The 22,209-nt window shown below is 45.8% G+C and overlaps 1 pseudogene; it reads right to left on the bottom strand.

Annotated features, from left to right (window-relative positions):
- Positions 1-14,253: 14,253 nt before the first annotated feature.
- On the bottom strand, positions 14,254-14,344 carry LOC112824070 (U2 spliceosomal RNA; annotated as a pseudogene).
- Positions 14,345-22,209: the final 7,865 nt, after the last annotated feature.

Consider the following 22,209-nt stretch of genomic DNA (forward strand, 5'->3'; position numbering starts at 1 on the left):
TACGTAAGTTGAGCAAAAGGAGGAAACTAGAATGACACATGTGGTAATGGGTTAGAGTTGAAGACATCAGTGTTAATGGTGTTCAGCTTAATATAGATACAGATGGCTACATATAGAAGTATGTATAGGTATGTATAAGTACATGGATTACTGGTTTTCATACACACATATATTTCCTAGCTCTGTCAACTGAGAGAGCCTAGAAGCAAGGACACTCCAATCACAATGAGCACACCCAGTGCCCAGATCTTGGTTGCTAACACCATTGTACAATAAAAGGAACCAGTTCTCTTTGGAGACATGGCTGAATCTAAGACTAGGACAGGAGATTTATAAGATAAGCTTAGGGCATCTTATAGTACCAGAGAGTAAGTTCCAAAAGTAAGACAAAACAAAGCAAAACCATGATGGGTTATGTCAAAGGGATTCAGGAACCAAGTGAAAGAGCTCACAGTGATCAAAGCTGGAGTAATTTGAACAACAAAATAAGTTAAGATTTTGACAGGTGCCCATCATATTGGTATAAACAAATGATTCAATAAATCAAGGGAGGAGAATATACAAATTGCCTATATAGGTGAATTCAAAATAATATTTATTTATTTATTTAAGAGTTTATTTATTTGTCAGAGAGAGCACAAGCAGGGGGAGTGGCAGGCAGAGCAGGCAGAGGGAGAAGCAGGCTCTCCACTGAGAAGGGAGCCCGATGCAGGACTTGATCCCAGGACCCTGGGATAATGACCTGAGCCAAAGGCAGCCACTTAATGGACTGAGCCATCCAGGGGTCCCTCAAAATAATTTATGTAGATACTTTGCCATCAAAGAGGTGAAGCACATCTCCCTACTCAAGTGTGGACTGCAAATAGTGGTTTCCTTCTAAAGAATGTGGGATGGAAAGGGAGAAAAAAAGGGTAACTTTACAGTAGAGAAATCTGGCAAACACTACCTCAGCCAGGTGTTCAAGGTCAGTGTCAACAATGAGAGGTCATATTGGTGTATGGTGAAATGATATGAACAAAATGGCACTTTGCCTCTGCAATCTTCCTTCCCAAACCCCAGTCTGAGTTACAAGGAAAACAACAGACAAAGGTTAATTGAGGGACAGTCTATAAAATACCTGACCAGTTCTCCTCCAAATGGTGAAGGCCATCAAAAACAAGGAAAGTCTGTGAAACCGTCACAGCCAAGATGAGCCTCGGAGGCAAGACAACTAAATATAATGTGTTATCCTGGATAGGATCCTAAAACTGGAAAAGAACATTAGATAAAATATAAAAATGAGTAAATACAGATTTATCAGTTAATCATGATATATCGTCCTTGGCTCATTAATTATAATAAATGTACCACATTCATGTACAATGTTAATAACTGGGGGATCTGAGTGTGAGATATATGGGAATTCTGGACTATTCTTTGTCATTTTCTGATAAATCTAAAACTATCCTACAATATGAAGTTTATTTTTAAAAATAGAATAATACCAGGAGTGTCTGGGTGGCTCCTTTGGTTAAATGTCTGCCTTCAGCTCAGGTCATGATCCCAGGGTCCTGGGATTGAGCCCCGAGTTGGGCTCTCTGCTCAGTGGGGAGCCTGCTTCTCCCTCTTCCTCTGCCTGCCTCTCTCTCTCTCTCTCTCTGTCAAATAAAATCTTTAAACAAATGGAATAATACCATAAAACATCATTTGGTGAATGGGTGCTATTAAATGGTAATAAATGATAATGAGATTGAGAAATCTGTATTCACTCAAATGGCCTATAGGAAGAGCACTTGGAGGAATGCCCTGACAAGGCCTGTTCCCATAGAAGCTGAAATTTCAAGGGCATGGGTACTGGCTGATGCCAAGTTTTCAGAGAAGGGGTACCATTATTCTTCATGAGACAAGGAAAAGGTGTTTTTTTTTCCTCCCCCTTCTAAAAGGGAGGAGGAAGCAGAATAAAACAATAATGAACATTTATTGAGTGCTGAGCTGTGCCAAGTGCTTTATCTGTTCTAAGTGCTTAGTCTCATTGAATCTTGATGAGGTAGGTACCATTATTCCCCTAGAAAGAGGGAAAGAGAAAAAAAACTGAGGCCTAGAGAATTTGACCTGCCTAATAACATATAGTTAATAAGGGATAGGGAGTATGAGGTAGGATTTGAATCCAAGAAGCTTGGCTCCAGAGCCGTCTCCATGAGTCTACTTGCCAAGAAATATGTTGGTGCCCTGTGACCACTCAAATTCCACTGCAGTGTTTCTAAATTCCTGGAATGTGTGGTGTGAGCTTATTTTCTGTACAAACAAGAAAAGGACTGAATTTTCTATTTTGATGACTTTGGACTATCAAAGGCCAGTGAGAGTTTAGGTCAAGTTTACTTAGATCTGAGTGTCAGGACAAGGGGGTGGGATGGGGGCTTAGTACTTAGCTGACACTGGATAACACTATTATTATTACTACTGGTCATTGTCTTCCTGCCCCACTACCTCCCCACCCCTCACTCAATACCCTAGAGGCTCCTTCAAGTTGGGCTACTTCCTTAGGGGAAACAGGATGTCTTCTACAGGCTTGGGCCAGATCTCTGGGGGCTTGGGGTGGGAAGAGGCTACCTGATTGGTTAACACGGAGCTAGGCACCAGAGAGGAAGTAATGTTTCCGGGAGTTGAGGAAACTGCCATTTCCTCCTCCAGCAGGAATTGGCCTTGGCTATTCTCAGCACCCCGTGGCCATGTGGAGCAATGGAAATCACAGCCTGGCAGCGTCTCAGATTTGTCTCCTGCAGTTTAACAATCTCCCAGTCAAAATAAACTGGCTCCTTTGGTCTCCAGGGCATGGTTAAGGTAATAATTGAGAGAGAGAAGCCAGAGACCTGGCTGTAGCACAAAGGCGTGGAAAGACTTTTATATCAGACTGGTATTGACTGCTTGTGTCTCGTTAAAGTGGTTTAATTGAAGCATTGTGAAGACAAACAAACCAAGAGATTCAGTTATGGTTTCTCAAATAGCTAGTCTCCACCTAAGGAGAATCTGTACCGATGGGGGTAAGGGAGATTGTTGCTCCTTGAAGCGTGTATGTGTAGATAAGTTCTCAACAGGAAAGCTGCATGATTTAGGAGAAAGGGAACTGGAAAATGGATCAGAGAGATTTGGGTCCAAATTGGAACTTCAGCAGACACACTATTTTGAGACAGTCACAACATGGCTGATCTATGCTTTCTTCATGTAGCAAAACCTGCCCTGTTTACCTCACAAAGATACTCTAAAATCAACTTTCCTTCTTTGTTGTATCTCTTCATGTCCACCAGTTCGGAAGCCTTGGAGACTCCCGTGCTCCCTCCCTCCCTCCCTCCCACCTTCTATCATTCCTTCCATAAAAGTTCACTGAGCACCTACTAAATGGCAGTGATCTTGCCTTTAGGGATTCAAAGGGAATGATACAGAGTTTGAGAAAGTAGTTAACAGACAAGTAAATACAAACACATGAGAAAATTTTATACTGTGATCAGAACTATGAAATATGAAATACACATGTCTTGACAAAAAGTGGTTCTGGGAGGAGACGTCACGCTCCATGAGGGGGTGGCGGCCTCCCTGAGGAGGTCATATTTGAAGGGTGCCTAACTCATGAGACAAAACCAGCCCTTTAAGAAGGTGGGTTCCTGGGAGGGGGCAGGCCACCTGTTCGTTGATAATGTGTATTTATTGGGGGATTCTTAATACCAGAAATGTGGTGGGGCGGACAGTCAAGGTCTCTGCTTTCATAGAGTTTATATTTGGGAAGAAGGGACAGAGAAAAATAAACACACAGGTAAATAAAATTCAGTTATTGATAAACACTCTGTAGAGAATTAAGATAAAGGTTGGTCAGAGGGTAGAGTAACTGGGTGATCAGGCAGAGGAAGCAGCAGAGCAGAGGGCCTAAGGCAGGAAGGGCCTGCTGGTTAGATAAACAAAGGCATAAAATGTTCTTCTGACCCACGCCTGGACGTTCCCTATGCCCCACTGGCTACATTCATTGCTACCCAGTTCATAATGGTTCTGAGTCTCCTCCCCATTTACTTGTGGGAATTCCAGCGTGTTCCAGAGGTTTTCCTTGGGCAAGGGGGTTTGGAGTGGGTGGGAGGAAGGTGAACTCACACAGTCTGCAGCTTAGGCATTGCTGGGACGCTGCCCCCTACTGGAGTGTCTGGCAATCAGAAGCACTTCTTGACATCCTCACATGCAGAATGGCCGCGCCCTCCCTGATGGTGGTCTTCCCAAGGATACTGATGGGGGAGCTGAATGTCTCATAAAACTGATGTCTAGCAAAATGCAGTTGACTTGCAGAGAGGTGGGTCCAGCATATGATGCAGCAGGACCCCAGCCAGACTCCCTACCCTTGAGAAGCAGGTAATATACTAGAGACCTTGGTTCATGGGCTCAAAAAAAAATTTTTTTTTTTTAAATAGAGTGCCTACTATGTGCTAGACTGATGTGAGGGGCTGCCAATACCAGGGTAAATGAAAAGTCTAGCTCTTGCCCTCACCGCTTATTGATCTTGGAGGTTAGTGGGCCTTTAATACCAAGGTAGGGCATCTGGATGCGATTCAAAGTGCACTGGGAGGCATTTGAACCACTCAGGAGACTTTCTGTGGCAGGTTATAGGGAACCTAACCCACACTGGCTTGAATAATAAAGAAGGTTTATTGGTACACCATAACTGAAAGGTTGAAAGGTAGAGAGTCCTCAGATGTGGCACAATCAGGGCTCCAGCTCTGTCTCTGGGATTCCCTTAGCTCCATTCTCCTCCCATGTAGGCCAGTGCCTCCCTCCCAAGGTAGCTGCCAGCAGGCGCAGAGTCTGTGCTCTTTCATTCATGTTCTGGAGAGGGAGACAGTGATAGAGACAGACACAGGGACAGAGAGCCTGCCCCAGAATGAGAACAAAATATCACTTCTGAGCTTCTGACTGATGGCTTCTCCTTACACCTTGCCCAATCTCTGTGGGCAAGAGAATGCAATGCCCGGACTATGAATTCCTGCAGCAGCGCTAATGGGACTCCCCAGATTAGCTAACTAGGCTCACCAAACCATGGCATTACGGGCAGGGTGGATGCTGGGAAGTAGCAGCAATGCCTGTTACAATGGAAAGATTTCAAGCAGGTTTCAAGAAGGTCGATATAACTGATTTGAATTTTTAAAGAACACTGTGCATTGGAGGAGGGAAGAAGAGAAAGCAAGGAGAACCATTTGGAGCTCTTCCAAAGAGAGATGATGGTGGCTGGAGCTCCAGGAGAGGATGGCAGGTGAGACAGAGCACAAAGGACAGATGTGAATCCTGTCTCTGGCACTTAGCAGTTGAGTGGCAATGACATGGGTCTTAACTTCCCCACATCATTTTCCAAATTCATAATATGGTTGTATAAATTCATAACTTTCAGGATTATAGAGGTACGTTAAATATATCTACCATGATGAAGGTCTTCAGTAAGTGGCATTATTACTATCAATATCCAGACTCCTTAAATGACATACAAGTCCCTTCACGTTCTGGACCCAAATAACTCTGGGTGGGAGAGTGCAGGGGAGAGTCTCCCATGTTTAGCCAGTACATATGCTCTTCCCATTTTGTGGTGGAAACTCCCCAAACGGGAAAAAGTTATCCTATAGCCAGTCAAAAAACTTCTTTTTTGTTCCCAGGGGATTTTTGTCCCCAGTCCTATCAATCAGTGTCCACATCTTGACCAGCACAGAGGGCTGTTCGTCATGTTTTAGTCGGTAAATATTGACAAAAGAATGAGAGTTGGCTCAATGCACTTTAATGAGTAAGAAACAAACCAGCTTGCTCAAGTTTCCAGGAATTTTCTCCTGAACTGAGTTGCAATGTGGTTGTTGCCACTCCCCAAAACCAATGTCCTAAGCCCAGGAAAGCCCCCTGTTATCACTATCGCTCCAAAATGCTTTCACCAAAATCAATGGGTTGAGTGTTGTCCTAGAGAATAATAGTTTTGCACAATACAAACAGCCTTCGTCTGCAAGAGGGACATGAGTTTCTGGCAGGAAGTGAGTGCGCACCTAGTAGAGAGGCTGTAGAATGCCTTTGTGGCAGGGAGGGTGCAGAGGGGCCGGTGGGAGAAGATCACTGGACAGAGGGTGTGGCACCACCTGTCTGTAGTTGGGTTTTAGTGGGGATGGGGGGGAGACCATGAGTTTAGGAGTTAGACTGACCTAGGTTTTAATCTCATTTCTGCCATTCATTACCTGTGAGATTGTTCATTTGTTTAAAACAGGCCAGACAGTGGGGACAGAAAGTACAAAACCTGCTCCTAAGAAAGGACTATCTAACGATGGATACAGAGATGTCGGTAACAGTAGAGTATGGGAATTGGGTAGTGGGAGCACAGAGAGGGGGCACCAGCTCCAGTCTCGCTGTGAGGGAAGAGTCATAAAGAGCTTCCTGAAAGAAGCAGAGAAGTGTAGAGATTGGGAAGGAGAGCATTAGCCTGGAGAAGGAGAGGGCGGGGTAGCAGGGTCTGTGTTCCTGGTGGAAGGAAGTACATGCAAAGTTCTGGAGGCAAAAGTGAGTTGGAGTGTGATGGGCCAGTGGAGAGCAGATCAGGCTGGGAGGTCAGCAGGGCCAGATGATGACAGGCCCGAGAGCCACTGCTGTTTTGACTCTGAGGACGAGGGGAGCTCTTGAGGGGTTGAAGCAGGGGAAAGGAAGAGGCCACGTAGGCACCTGAAAGCATTTTGAGCGGCTGAGTGAAGAAGGGGCAGGAGGGGAACAAGACCGGAAGCAGGGACAGCACTGCCAAGGCTGTCCCAGGGTCCAGGGGAGAGAGGAGGGCAGCTGGATTGGGTAGTGGCACTGGAGAGAGACAGTAATACATGCAGTTGAGGGATACTTGGGAAGTGGGTACTTGATCTCAGAGAAAGAATGTGCCAGACACTCGAAGTGCTTCATTCTATTTCTTAGAACGTCCCTGTGAGGTAGATATGGCTCCAGGAGGTTAAGCAACTTGTCCACACCTAGTAAGTGCAGACACAGAATTCAAACCCAGGTCTGTCTGCCTTCAAATGCCTCGTTTTTCACCACTAGATTATGTGACTTTCCTAAGTCAAATATGACCATTTATTGCCTGTCGTGTTTAAATTAAGGACCATAGAGGTTATACCAGTTCTGAAGGGTTGAAGTGGAGTGAGAGAACGCAGACCAAAGAAAGTCGAGGACGGGTATCTTTGGGAGTATCATGCTGGCCATCCACATCCGCCTCCATCTGTCACTCCCTCCCCGCCCCCACTTGCTGCCCTCGCTGGGCGTTTAACCAGGTCAACTGCCATCTTCCCGAGGAAGCATCCTGGGTGGACCTCCTTCCCCATCAGCATTAATAGCACTGTTACCTTCCTATCCTTGCCCGTTCACACGTCTTTTTTGCCCACTGGCCTGGAAGCTCCTCGAGGGTGATGACAGTGTTGTCATCAGTGAGATATTCCCAGTGCTCGCCAAGGAGAGTAGACTCATTAAATATTGGATGATTGAGTGATTGCCAGAAGATCATGGTCACGCCATGAGAGTACAACCTGTTTGTTATGGTAGAATGTGTAAGTGAAGGCAGCTGCTTTGCCCTTCTTTATGCCGGCGCCCTTTCCTTCTCTTGTCCTGTGAAATCGTGCTTTCTGTTTGTGGCCCGGTTCCCCCCTAGGAGCCAAGACTGCCGTGTCCCTTTGGTACATTCTCCCTGCACTTCTCCTTAGCTGTTGTTCTCTTGGTTCTCTCGTACAAATTACATGTTTCTTCCAGCCTGGCTTTAATCATCACAACCTTGAATCCTCATCAGACTCTCTGCCCTATCTCAAACCAGTGCTTAAAGGACACTCTTACCCTCAGAAGAAATGGTATAATTTTCATAAACATGGGTCATTCCCCCCTTGCATCAATGTCAGATATGAAACCACCACTTAACAAGACATACCAGAAATGCAGAATGTCTGAACAAAGGCTGTGGACAATAGTATTTTTTTTTTTCCCTCTCTTTAGTTCTGTGAAATTGCTCTCCCAAAATAATCCTAATGCTTTATTTACTTCAGCTTTGGGTTTATTTTGAGATGAACTTTCCTGAAGCTGAGTCTTAGGATGTGATTCTTATCCTGGTCACATCCTGGGGAGTTGTTTTGTGACTCGTTTGAATGGGCTCTGGCTTTTCCAGGGAGCCCCTGGCACCGAGGAAGAGGCCAGAGGATGTCAGCTCCCACGTGCAGTCCAAAGACAGAGATGACAAAGCAGCAGCTTGGGTGGAAGTGCTCCCTGGAGGAAGAGCCTTGTCCCCGGGGCTCACCCACCACAGACACAGGCAGAGGCGAACTCAGCTCAGACTTTATCAATGAGCTATTTTGGAGGCTGATGTGTCTCACGGTTTCCAGCATCTGAGTGATTTGTGAACATTAGGAATTCAGACACTGGATGATTAAAACTGCCAGTGCTGGGAATTTTCTCATTTCAGGAAATTTTGGTTGTGAGGCATGCTGGAACCTCACCAGTAGGCAGACCCGAAGGGCAGGAAGTCCAGACCGGGGGTGGGAATGGGGCTGTGAGAACTGACCAGAAGGCAGCGCAAGGCCCTTCGCTAGCATGTCAGACAGATCTGTGTGGGAATCCTGCTTCCCCGAGCCTCAGTTTCTCCACTGGCAAAATGGGGATGATAACATCTACCTCACAGGAGTGCTATGGCAATGAAATTAGATAATGGCCTGCCTGGCACGCAGTTGGGGCTTGGGACAGGTGAGTTCCCCTCGGCTTCTGTAGGAGTGAGGGGAGCTGAAGTGTGGTCCAGGCTGGATTGGTCTGGTTGACAACAGGTGGTAGTTAGTGGTCCATCTGAGTCAGATCCTGGAGGTCAGGGGACTGGGTCTGACTTTTAGAGGTGCAGGAAAGGGCCCAGCCAAGGCCATGTAGGTTGTTGCAGTCACGACCAGGCAGGTCAGGCAGTCAGGGCAGGGCTTTAATCCAAACTTTGATCTTAGAGGAAGCTCCTGGAGCCCCACCTTTATCCCTGGTTGTAACGTATAAAGCAGTGGTTCTCAAAGCATAGTCTGAGGACCCTGGAGGAACCTGACACATTCTCAGGGGCCCATGAGATCAGAGTGATCTTCATCCTACTACTAAGATTTTATTTTCTCTTTTCATTGAGTTGGTGTTTGAACTGCTGATGCAAAAGCAACAAGTGGGTAAAACTGCTGGTGTCTTAGTACACATCAAGGCGGTGGTACCAAACTACAGTGGTAATCACCGTGTGACTCACCACCACACGTGCACAGTGAAAAAAGGGGGAAAAAAAAAGCCAGTTTCATTTCAGGGTGTGCTTGGTAAAGCAGGAAAAGTGACCAAATTTAGTAAATTTCAACCCTCGAGTACTTATCTTTTTAATGTTTGTGTGATGAAATGGAAGTACGCATAAAGTATTTCTGCTGCCTGCCAGGGTGCACTGGTGGTCTCGAGGAAGGGTGCTGGCACGGTTGTTTGAGTTGGGAACTGAGCTAACCACTTTTTTCTCAGAACACCATTTTCCCTTGAAAAAATGACTGACACACACTGTGGTTATCAGACCTGGGTAGTTGGCAGATTTTGGGGGCTGTCACTTCACAGAAAACAAGTGACTGTGTTTGCTGCCAGTGATCAAATGTAAAAGTTCAAATAAAAACTGAGAATTTTGGAAGACTTGTGTCCCCACCCTGAGCTGTCAGATTGCACACTGTAGCTGCCCTTTAAGAAACCACCTCTCATCCAGTGTTAGTAGAGTCTCAAAGAAGAATATCCACAGTTACCTGAGTAGGCTATTAAACTGGTCCTCCCTTTGCCAACTCCACATCTGTGTGAGGCCCTGTTTCTGCATCTAGTTCAACTGTTAAGCTAGTTAAATAAGGAGGCTAAGATAGTTCTAATGCCTTAGTAGCCCGGGCAAGCAAACCAGAATTTAAGCCTGTAAACGCCTCAAGTTTAAGAAATCAAAACCTAAGGACAACCAATCAAATAGCCAAATAGGCTTTCCCAAATAAGGTAACCACTGCTTAAGCTCCAGCCAACGTAGTAATTCCCTTGCTTTGTCCTTGTCTTCTCCATGAGCCTTGCCCCTCGCTCCTGCCAGGGGAGCACTCCTGGGGACTCCTGGTTTGGTGTTGCCTGACTCAAATTGGTTGTTGCTCAGATAAACTCTTCACACTTCTACCATGCCTCAGCTTATCTTTTAACACAGCCAAATACCACATCACCATAGACTGAATGCCAAAGAGGATACAGATATCCACCTGTATGCTAAGAAGTCAGACATTAAAGAGATTTGCAAACGTGTGAAACAATGCCATTCTTCTCGCTAATTTCATGTAGATTCTTTTCATTTAAAATGTATTGTTTTCTTTAAATAAATTAATAAATGTTCTTAAAAGCATAGAACAAATCCTGTAAGTATTATATTAGTAGTCACTATCCCACAGCATTATAGTGTCCCTGCCAGTGTTCTTCCCAGACTGTGGGGCCCCCAGGGCAGGGCCTGTCTATGACTCATCTCTGTATCCTAGCACAGAGCTGAGTATCCATTGGGTAGGCATCAGGTTTGGAGAGCGAGTGAACGAGAAGCTGGAAGAAGACATGGCAGATCCCAGCTGGATTCCTGATGGATAGGCAAATTCACGAGCCAGGAGGCTCAAGTCCAAAGTGGTAAGAGTGGGACATGAACAGGACCTGGATCAAGGTGGGAGCAGTAGGGGTGAGAGAGGAGGGTCCCAATGTTTGCAGTCAGTCTGGTGGGATGGCCTTCCGTGAACCATGTCCAGTGCTGGCCAGTGGGCATAGCAAGCTGTCTGTAGACATGGGATGAGGATGGAGACCGGCCCCACCTGCTGATGGGGCTGGGTAACACAGTCTGCCTGATGCCACCTGCATGGCAAAACAGACTTGCCAACCTAGGGGTCTCTGTATGTGTGCCGCTGCGTGGGCTTGGGGAGGTCAGGGCTGAAAGAGTTAAGCCTGGAGCATTAAATACGAATCTTTCCTAAGTTTTCAAACTACATTATACATCATTAGGTGTATGTTTGACCATCTTGTCTTTGTGAATTGTTATTCTGAGGTATTTTTGGACATCCAGGAAGGAAAGGAAAAATGTCATCAGTGTCTACTTGGTGCCAGGTGCTTTATTTATGTTTCCTCATGTAATCCTTACAAATGCCTCATGAGGAAAGTGCTAGTATTACCATTCTGGATATGAGAAAAATGAGACTCAGGGAGTGTGAATAATGTCTCTGTGGTCATAGTGCTCATCAGTGACCTGGCTGGGATTCGAACCCAAGTCTGTGTGAGTCCCAAGTCCATACCGTTGAAAAAAACCAAATTTTATTTATTTGCTTGTTTCTTTCTTTCTTTATTTTGCCACTGGAGTAATGCATATTCACTGTCTAAAAATGCCACAATTCTGAAACAAGTGAAAAATAAAAATGACCCACTAATTCTACCATTCAAAAATAAGAATTATTGTCACATTGGTATGTCTTCTCTGACATTTTTCCCATGTATGTATTTGTAACCTGCTTTTCTGTTTAACAGTATCTGTTGTAAATATCTTTCTGCATCTATAAACATGTTTCTATGTGATTTAAAAGGGCTGCATAGTAGTTCGTTATATGAATGTGCCATTTATTTAACCAATCCTCTGTTGTTAAATAATTTAGTTGGCATGTGGTTTGTCATTAGTATTAAAAAATACTGCATGCAGTAAACTTCTTTGAAGTTTGAAAGAAACACCTTTGTGTGTTTCTTTACTTCCTTAGGATAAAATCCTAAAAATGCAATTGATGATTTAAAGTAAATTTGGGTTTTAAAGACATTTCAATATACTATATTGTCAAGTTATCCTCCAGGAAAGTTGTAAAAATTTTAATTCCCATTAGCAGTAGGTGAATGATCCTGTTTCCCTGCTCCCTTAATAAGTGATATCAAAAGATCTCTGCTGGTTGGGTAACCAAACACAAAATGTCTGTTTTAGTAACTCTGTATTCTTCCAATGCCACCTTCTTGTTTCTTGATACAGTTTGAATAATGCTGTATGCTAGGATATGAAAAATTTTACTACATTAGTTACCCAAGGAGGCAATGTTCGATTTCCTATATGAGCTGGGTGGGGTTGCAGTGGCCAAGGAGCCAAGTAGGAGTGACTTTGGTTAGGCAGTAGGGCAGGTTGGATGAAGAGGTATTGGGTGCTGGTAATTATTCTCACCAGCAGGGTGTTGGCTGGTGGTTAGAGTCTTCCCCAAGGACACAGGGGAAGGGTGAGTCCTGGTAAGGTGTGCCTGCTCCCCAGGGACTGTGGTGGGCAGTCCAGACAGAGAACAGGTGCCAAGAAGTCCACCAGGATGAGTGAGGTCTATGGAGAGAAGGGTGGACAGGCATCCCAGTAGGGGGCAGACAGTAGGGAATACAGACCTGCACTCTTGTGGATGGCAGCTTCAGGAGGGTCAGGGAGAAGTGGAATTTCAAGTGTAGGAAAGAGTGCTCTTTTTGGCAGCTGCATGTCCTACCCAAAGATCCTCCTGTGGCTTGGCCACCAAAGGGTCTCACAGTTTGTCATCCACTCCCTTGGTGAATTCTGCACAACTGTGCTGGCTTTCAGATGTAGATATCTACCTGCCAGAGGCCTCTGGCGGTGTATCTTTGACTCAGGGGTAGACTCTGTTAAGGAGATGGAAGGAGGTCTCGGAAGCCAAATTGGTCATGTAACTTGCTAATTCAAGGTTACAGGAATGGAATTTCCCATTGACATAATAAGCTCATGCTCACCCTGAAAGCAGACCTACCAGTAAAACTAACCCCTGTATGCAAGGCTGTGTGGTAAGCATGAAATAGGAACAAGGAGAAATAAATACGTGTAACAGCCTTATAAAACTTGTCAATTATTTACCACACAGTAGGGGCAGTCCCACCAATGGGGCTGTAAGTGCTACAGATGGTTGGGGCTGAATCTTCTCCATAGGCAATGTCCCTTGGCTTGACTTGTGTGACCTTCTCTCTTTTTCAGCTGAAATGGTTGGCCAGCTCCCTTGCAGTGTGACTTGCCTTCCTTTGGAAGTCATGGGGGTTTTCGGCCTCTCCTGGCTGGGAGCCCTTCTAGCTCGTTCAGGTGATGTAGCATTTTTTTGTTCTGACCCACTGATTTTAAAGGTCAAATCTGAGTGCAGTCTTAGTGCCTTTACTTCCAAGTGGTCCCACATTGTGCTCACATCTAAAGGCCTTGGGGTTGGCTCCAGGACAGGGTCTGACAAGATCAGAGGTCCAATCCCACAGGAACTTGGGGACTGGGTGGGGAACCTCAGCTGAGGGTAGGCACAGGGACAGATGGGGACTGAGGCTCTGACAGTGGCCCACAGAAGCACCATGAGCACCTTCACTGAAATCAGACCACCCTCTGAGTGAGTTCAGCAGGCTGACCTGCTTGTGCCCCCAAGCCCTGACTGCCCACATTGGGGTTCCCCAATGTCCCTAATTAATGAACCTAGAGGCAGAGCTAGAGAGGGTGAGTACAGGAATGAGAGGGCTTTCAAGGGGGCCTCACAAAAAGTGAGGATTGAAACCAGTCACTGGCCGAGTGGTGTCTAAACTTGGCCTGTCTACACTTAAGTAGGGTTAGAGCAGAGAACTGCCTCATCCTCAACCTTGTTGCAAAATATAGGAAGGTGACTTACTTACACAGATACACTCAAAACTGCAAGATAAAGTACACTTCAAGTCAAAGGGTAGCACAGCGAAGGGAAAGGTGGGGAAGAAGTGGGATGCTGTGGGCAGGTGGGGTAAGTGCAGACAGCATAGGTGTTCACAGGTCCTTTCTGCTTGCTGCTGGGGGGGCCGTTAACCCGGATCAGGTTCACTGGCACTCAAGGAAAAAAGGGGCATATCAAAGCATTCTTCAAAGCCCAGCCCATATGTCTCACCTGGCCTAAGAAGTCTCTGCTGAATATATATGGGCACAAGACACACATTTTTAGATGTAAACATAACTTCTCTCAAAGACTTGAGTTTGCTCAAAGCAGAGACTATGTTTACTTTGGAAGGATGAGCCTTGGGAAACATGATTTGGAGATTAGACAGAACTGAGCTCCATCCAGTTTCCGGAACATTAGCTGTGTGACCTTGGAAAGCTCTTTAATGTCTCTGAGCTTCAGAAAGTTGCTGAGAGGATTTAAGGGGTCTGGTTTTTGTAGATGAAGACTCTGGTGCTCAGTGAAGGTACAACTTCTCTGGTTCTCTCCTTGGCTATATAGGTGGCATAGTGTATCTATCTGACCTCATATTAAACTGATAAGAACAGATATTACACTTGATCTTAGCCAAAAGGCTGAGAAGCGATTTTATCTGGCCTCAAAGATCCTCGCTTGGGAAAGGGGGCTCCAAAAGCTTCAGTGGCTTGTCAGAGATCCCACAGCTGGATGCAAGGACCCAAACTTGGACCTTTTGGGTTCATAGCCCGTGATTTTCTACTATACATACTGCCTCTCCCCAGTGCCCTCAGTTCAGTTGCCTGCTAGAGAACTTTCCTTTCACTAAGGGTCCCAAGTTAGCAGAAATGTCATCGGGTCGACAAGACAAGTGCCTGTTTGTCCTTGGGGTACTTCTGACCTTTGCTTCATGCCTCCATTCTGGGCTATTTTGGGCCTTGGGGATGTAAAGAGGGTCTGTGGTGGGAAGACAGCTAGTACAGCTGCTTCATGCTGCCAAGAGTCATGGAGAGAACCCTTGAATTGAAGCCTGCCCAGTGCCCTTAAGGATGCGGGCTTCGCTGAACAGCAAAAGGATCCCTCATTCTTGCGAGAAAACTTAGACATAGAACCTTTCCATGAGGCATTCTGAAATGAAGGCAAGGGGGAACAGAAGCTAGACCGGGCGCCAGGAGACCTCATTGTTGTGGAACGTGGTGGAGGAAGTGGGCGTCAGACCACTGGGTGCTGGGGAGTAAGACAGGGGTGGGCTTGGTGTTGGGGTGGCCTCTGTGGGGAGTGGAGTTCCTGTGTAAGCGGACGTTCAGTTGCCCTCAGGATCTCTCGGGACTGTCTGGGTGTGTGGGTTCCGACTAGAAAAACATCTCCTTGGCTGCAAGCTCCCAATGGCTACCAGCTATTTTCCACTTCTCCAACCAGGGCTGGCTTGAGTGCTCCAGGACTCAGCCTTGCAGACCCTGACACTGCAGAGGGAGTCCCAGCCCAGCCACGTAATCCCGCAGACACATGGACTGCTTTCGTGTGGTCCAGGGCCACTGCGGTTCGGTGTCTGAAAACACAGTGATGTCACTTAGTTTTTTCCTTTATAGAAAGATGAGAAATGAAATAAGATTAGGTCCCAATCAGGAGCACTTTGTCTGTGATATGATTTAGTTAATCGATATAGTCACTGTGTGTCCGTGTGACTCTGGGTGATAGGGACACAAAAATGTAGAAGATATGGGCCCTGCCTTAAAAAGAGTCTTGTGATGGGGACAGGTATCTAGACAGGTGAGTGGGCCAGCCCTCGTCCTGCAGGGCCTTGTGTCCAGACCAAGGATGCACTGAGTTTCAATAGTGGTGGAACACCCGGTGAGTTCTTAGCCGACAAGTGGCCAGATCTCTGGCTGCTGGAGGGTGAATTTGAGTGAAACAAGCTTGGAACCCGGTAGATCCCCCAGATTTCATAAACATTCAGGAATTTAAGAAAGGTATGCAGATACAGGCAACCTAATCTCAGAAGTACTAATGGGACGATCAACTTTAAGAACCTATAGTGATTTTTCACTTGACATTTTATGAAATGTATTTACAGCTCCTTTGAGCCTCCTAAAGTTCCCCTTGGGCATCACTGAAGTTTTCCCAGTAGTCTATTAGTATGGGGTTCAGACTCTATTCCCAAGTGGTTCACGATGCCTTCCTTCACGAGGGTTTTCCCCTCGTGAAGGAAGGGCACCTTTCTGTTCCTTCCAAATTTCACTGAGTTTCCCCTTAGTTCCCCTTACTCTTTTCTGGTTCCTGAGGTTGGGTAGCCTCTTGGGTATATAACTCAAGGGGTGGGGTTGATGAATGTGTGAGGGCCCAGGGCACAGCCAAACCAGTAGAAGTATTTACCTCAACAGTTTAGGCTCGGAGGAGGGAACCACAATGTTGTTAGCTGGGAGGTGATCTCAGTATTCTAGCTAGTGGGAGCAGGTGGAGGGTCAAGTTCATTAGGCAAGGTGAAGATGTACATGGAAAATGGCCAATGAAGTCAGATCTAGGAGCTTCAAGTGTAGGGTGGAGTACGGTTGGAGGAAGAGACAAGGACAAATGGTTCAGGACTAGGTACGCCAACACCAAGATTGTGCCTTGCGTGCTCCCTTTTTTGTGGTTCCATGTACTAGATAGAGGTTCAGGCATTGTGGCTCAGCAGAAGCATGCAGAACACTGAGGAAAAATATAAACAAATAGGAATATAGTCTAATAGTGTTTTAGACAAGGACAGAAGCAAAAGTTTAATCAAAGAAAAACAGATTCTAGTAAAAAGCAGAAAGAAAGGGACACGTAGAGTTAATACCCACTTGTGTTTATGACTCCTAGTGGCTGAGAATATGTGGCTCGTACATGATTTTAAACACCAAACCTCTCCTCATATTATATAGACATGTAATGGAAGGACCTATAAGTCTGGGCCTAATATAGTATAGCCTAGGAAAGAGGATGCTGGAGGGACTTTTGTGAAAATATGTAACTTCACACCAGCCAGTTTGAAGCTTCTAAAAAAAACTGGTTTTTCTTGATGGTGCAGACGTTTCCACTTAAGTATGTCAGTGAAAGCATATTTATGACTCTCTCCTCTGCCTTTCTCCATGGGTGCAAGGGTGGGTTTCTAGATGGGGATTGCTCATTCTGGCTGTTTTTAACTTGGATTGGGAGGATAGTGCTTACAGCTGCCTTGAATGTTCTGCTTGCCTCTTGCTGTCACCCAAGCTGATCGATACTACTCTGCAGCCCTCTGAAATGGGTCCCCGAGACCCAAGGGCTGCTGTGAAGGTGGTAGAGGTATTCCTGTGCCAGGGTGCCTGGCTGAGGGGAAGAAATGCAGCCCATGCTCAGCTTGCTAACCCATGTGCTGGCATAGGGGAAGTGGTGCCTTTTTCTAATTTACATGAGAACATCATACATGCCAGGGGTGGTCTTGTCCTGAACTCATGGTCAGGACTGATATTCTCAGCCAGTCACATTTGCTATTCCTAGCAGCTTAGTGAATCAGAGGGACACGGATGATTATTTGGCCCAATTTCAGTTGATGAGATGGGAGGGCAGGGAGTTGAATTGACTGAATTGAAGTTGACTGAGTTAAATTGGCTAGTCTCTTGGTTTGCCAGAGTCAGAAGTTGAACCCACTGAGGATCATAAATCCAATGCTCTTCCCCCCATGCCTGCCACTGGCACCTGTTCCTCACCATACCCTGATCCTGGGAATTGCCAGCAAACGAGCCTGTGACTCCAAGGAGGCAACGCGCCCTTCCCAGAAACACGGCACCAGGCTGGTGCGGGCGCCGGCATGGGAAGTCCTCCCTGCACATATGACCCGGTCAGCCTCAAATTCTGTCTCGACCCTTTTTAGCAACTTCAGGCTCTTCCATTGCAGGGTGGGGTAGAGAGAGGCAAGGGGTGTGGTGGGGGGGCGGGGACTGGGTGGGTTTGCAAAACATTAATGAATGTAATCTGTGCCTTTTCCCTGACCCAGCTTGGCCAGCTGCACTGGTCTGAAATTCCACATTCCATTGTTCTCCTTCTAAGAAAACAGAACCGGCTCTATTCGGCCCTAGGAATTGTCTGTGTAGACTGGTTTAGGAGAATTTGCAAACCAGATGGATTTACTGTTTACAGTCTCTTCTAGTCCTAGGGAAAAACATTATTTCTGAAGGCTCTCAGCAGCCTGTTCTAAAAGGTTTCCCAACCAGTGTTCATGTTCTGGTCACTACTCGGCCTTCATACAGCTTTCTCACTTCTTACCTGTCTGTATACACGTTTATCACGCCCCAGCCGTGGTGGTCAGCTCTTGAGTTTATAACCCAATTACTTTCTTTCCAAACTAGCTTTCTTTGTCACCCTGTGTGGTTCCAGTGATGGGCCTCTGGTAGCCACTTGGTACAATGCCAGCTACATGGTGGTCCTGCTCACAAATGATGAGGACAGGAGCATGCACCCCACTCAGGCGGGTCTTGGGAACTTCGGGACTGGACAGTGAGGAAGATTCAGTCTTCCTTCGGTTGCCTCCTCTGCGTGGCAGAACTTGGAAGATGCTGCCAGCCATGTGGTCTGTCACTAGAACAGGAGGGCAGATTCAGAAGCTGGTGTAAAGAGAGGGAGAAGAATGAAGCACATTTCAAAGAGAAGCTGAGGACAAAAGCTAGAGGCAGAGGCTCCAGACCTATCTGAGACCCAATCCTGGTTCCTTCCTTTGGGTGTCAGTATATGCCTTGATATCGCTGTGATAGATGCTCCTTTTTTGCTCAAATTATCTTCAGTTGGTTTCTATAAATTACAATTAAGAGTCCTTTCTGATACTCTAGCCAAATGTTTCTCAAAGTGTCATCCCTGGACCAACATCAGCATCTTCACCGGAGAGCATGTTAAAAGGGCACATTCTCAGGCCCCATCCCAGACCTAGTGAATCAGAATATCTGAAGGGGAGGCCTAGCATTCTGGGTTCTAACAAGCCTTGCAGGTCTCTCAAGTTTGAGAACCACCCAACTAGCCATCTCTAGTAGTGAATGGAAGAGCATGGACCTAGAGGCGCACTGACTCGGATTTGGATCCTGGATCTGTGAGCTAGTGGTATGATTCTGGGCAAGTCACCTCATCTCTTGGAGACCCTGCTTTCTTAGCAATAAAATGGAGGATAGTGATGTTTATATTATATCGCAGCTCTAAGAGAAGCACACCCTCTGGATACTTGAAAAGCATCATTTTCAATCTTGTCTCTGTGGACCCTGTTCTGACATGAGAAGACAAGTGACAATGACTCAGGTCATGTACCATGGAGACACAAACTGAGATTTAAAAAAAATCGTCTTGAGGCTCCTGGGTGGCTCAGTTGGTTGGGCTACTGCCTTCGGCTCAGGTCATGATCCTGGAGTCCCGGGATCGAGTCCCGCATTGGGCTCCCTGCTCAGTGGGGAGTCCGCTTCTCCCTCTGACCCTCCGCTCTCTCATATGCTCTCTCTCTCTCTCATTCTCTCTTTCAAATAAATAAATAAAATCTTTAAAAAAAAATAAAATAAAATGAATCATCTTAACAGAATAAGTTACTGTTCCGAGTTTATACCAAACCTGTGCACCTAGATCTTAGCACTGGTGTTAGACTCCCCTAGGCTATCACTGGATGCTTGGGAACTAAACCCAATTAATCCGAAACTCCTTTTGATTCCTCAGGTTTCACTGACCCGTTTTTCTGCTGTTATGAAAACCATGCAGTCTGGACAGTCCTATAATAAAACAGAGAAATCCACTGGTTTATATTTGAAGAAGGAAAGCAAAGGCCTCCATTCATTAATTTATTCCTTCATTTATTCACCCACTTACTCATTGACTTATTCACTCACTGACTCATTCATTCATGCATCCACCTGACACTCACTGAGCTACTTCTCTGTCTAGACATCATGCTAGATACTAGAGACTGAAAGATAAGGCCTTTATGTCCCCCCCTACCCCCCCCACACTAATTGTTGACAGATTACAGTATGAGCAAAGACTTGGAGGCGGGAAATGGTCATGGCATGAGGGGATATGTCTTGCTGAAACAAAGGGAGGGTGTTAGGAAGTATTGAGGCATGTGCATCAAAGCCGGTAACAGAATGGGAGTCAACATCTGCTTTGGTTTCCACAGCACACTATCCTGTAATTAACAGTGGTGGATGTTTTGCAAGGACCTCCCAGTTCTTTGGGCCGCATTTGAGCCGATCCCCGGGTGGATGACCCTATAGTAGGTAGATGCCTCTGCCAAATACTGCTCATGCAGTTCATACTCTACGAGGGGTGGGCTGATTAGCGCTCATTAAAAAAGAATCTTTGTGTCCGCTACTGCTTGACAGCTGAATCAGCCCAACCCCAAGTGAACTCCTTCTGGTATCCAGAAAGTCTGGCTATTTTCTGGATGAATCTCCACCCGGTTCTTGGCTTTCATATCACTGGAACCTCCAGTTATATGCAAAATGGGGCAGAAACATCAAACCTCTCCCCAGATGGCTCTTCTGGAAATATATCCAATTGGATGCTTCCTCAGACATGTCCTTTAGGGAAGTCTGGGACCAGGAGTTCAGATGCAAAAGAGATGTGGCTGGTCTGGGAGAGAAGATGGCTACTCAGTGGTTGAGTGTTAAACCCTGCTTCCTATGTGACAGGTGGTTTTTCTGTCTGTGTCAACTGAAGATCGGCCTAATGAGAGTAAAATTATATCTTGCTTATTCCCAGATTTTATAGAAAAGAACAGAAATAATGACTAGCCTTTCATATGGGGTTGATAACATCCTTGACCTCATTTGACCCTTGCCACTACCCTAGAGGAGGAGTTACTAGCATTTTATTCCCACTTAACAGATGAAGAGATGAGGTTCATTTCATGCAAGTGTCTGAGCCTGTTCTTAATCCCAGTTTCTTGACTGTAGATCTTATGCTCATTCTACTGCAACCAGGCTGTTCTCAAGAAACACCACTGTTGCCAGTACTTACAAGGAACTTCCTGGAGGACCTCAGAAATATGGAAACAAGATTACCCTTTGAGAGTTAAAGTTTAAGACAGGCACAAGAGGATTAGTGAGGAGACAGGATGGCTCCCAGGACTGTGAGAGTCAACTGATCTTAATCCAGCCATAGATCTTAAATATATCTGAAGAAGGGAGGGAAGCAGAGTCACAGAGGGAAATTTGGCTCTCTGTCCATGCTGTGTGCTAGGAATCACATAAGACTATCTTAATTAGGTGCTATTGATAGTTTATTCATGTAATTCCTCTTGTGCCGATACGTAGGTCACCCTGCAATCTTCAGCGTGTGTGATGTGACATTGCAAGCAGTGTGGCCCAGAGGGACAGAATGTGCTAGTTGTGCCCATGTGTGGAGTCTACTTCCGTGCTATGATACCTTCTTGCTCTCCCTGTCCAATAACACATGAGCAGTCCAGTTTCCAGATTAGCTCTTGGTGTGCAGGAGGGAAGGATCAGCTCTTGGGGGCTGACCAACACAGGTTTCTTAGCCTTTGGAACAACAGGATAAATCCAAAACTTGGGCAAATTCAGTGAGGATGTGAATAAAACACTCCCCTGAAAGACTTCTTGGAAGACTGAACCACCTATGGCCTTCCCGTAGTGGTGTGTCTTCTTTGTTTCACAGACACAAGCTGGTGTTAGGGCTCACAACTGTTCCCATAGCCTTGGCCTTGTTCTTACTAGAGGCCAGGGGTGCCAACACATCCAGGCCTTATATCAGTTTCTGCCCAGATCGTTGGCTGATCACCCGATCAGTTCAAGAGGACATCCTAGGTTCTCTGAGAGGCACGATTAGTGAGACATGGTCTCTCCAATTAGAGTGCCTTACCTTGCAGGAGAGAAAGGTTTGTGCATAGGTAACTTTAATCATTTCAGTGGTATGCCGTATTCCCTGAATTCATCAGCCATATACAAGACCTTATTTTATGAGGTTTCATTTGTTTTTCACAGGTAACCCATGAACAGATGCAAACACAGAGTTTCAAGAAGTGAAGTGGTTACAGAGCTAGTATGTGACCAAACGTAGCTTTGACCCCCAAGACATGAGCTGTGGGAAAGACTGTCACTGGCGTTCTAAATAGATGGGAGTACAGAACATGGGGCTGAAATTGCTATCCTGGTAAATTCCCACACTATTCTGGTTCTCTCTTGGGAGCTCATCAAAAGGAGGATCCCTAGGCAATTTGAATACCTTCATTTGTATACAAGAGATCTGGGCAAACAAATGGATCCCAATCTAGTCTAATATGAATTAACAAAGGGGGCCTAGGAACAATTTTCAGGAGCAAAAGTTATCAGGGAAGTTAGGTGTTTATCTTAGATAATGTTGCACACACCGATGAAACTGTTTTGGCTGGAATTTTATTGATCTGATCTAGGTACAATGGGTATCTCATCCTTCTCCTAAGTCCCTATTAACTGGGTAGGTATCAGTTCATTGAACTTCAATAAGCACATCTTGATTATGTACCTACTATGTG

This window comes from Callorhinus ursinus, unplaced genomic scaffold (genome assembly GCF_003265705.2).
Source record: "Callorhinus ursinus isolate GAN/ISIS: 27379988/994484 unplaced genomic scaffold, GSC_fseal_2.0 scaffold9, whole genome shotgun sequence".
Taxonomy (NCBI): domain Eukaryota; kingdom Metazoa; phylum Chordata; class Mammalia; order Carnivora; family Otariidae; genus Callorhinus; species Callorhinus ursinus.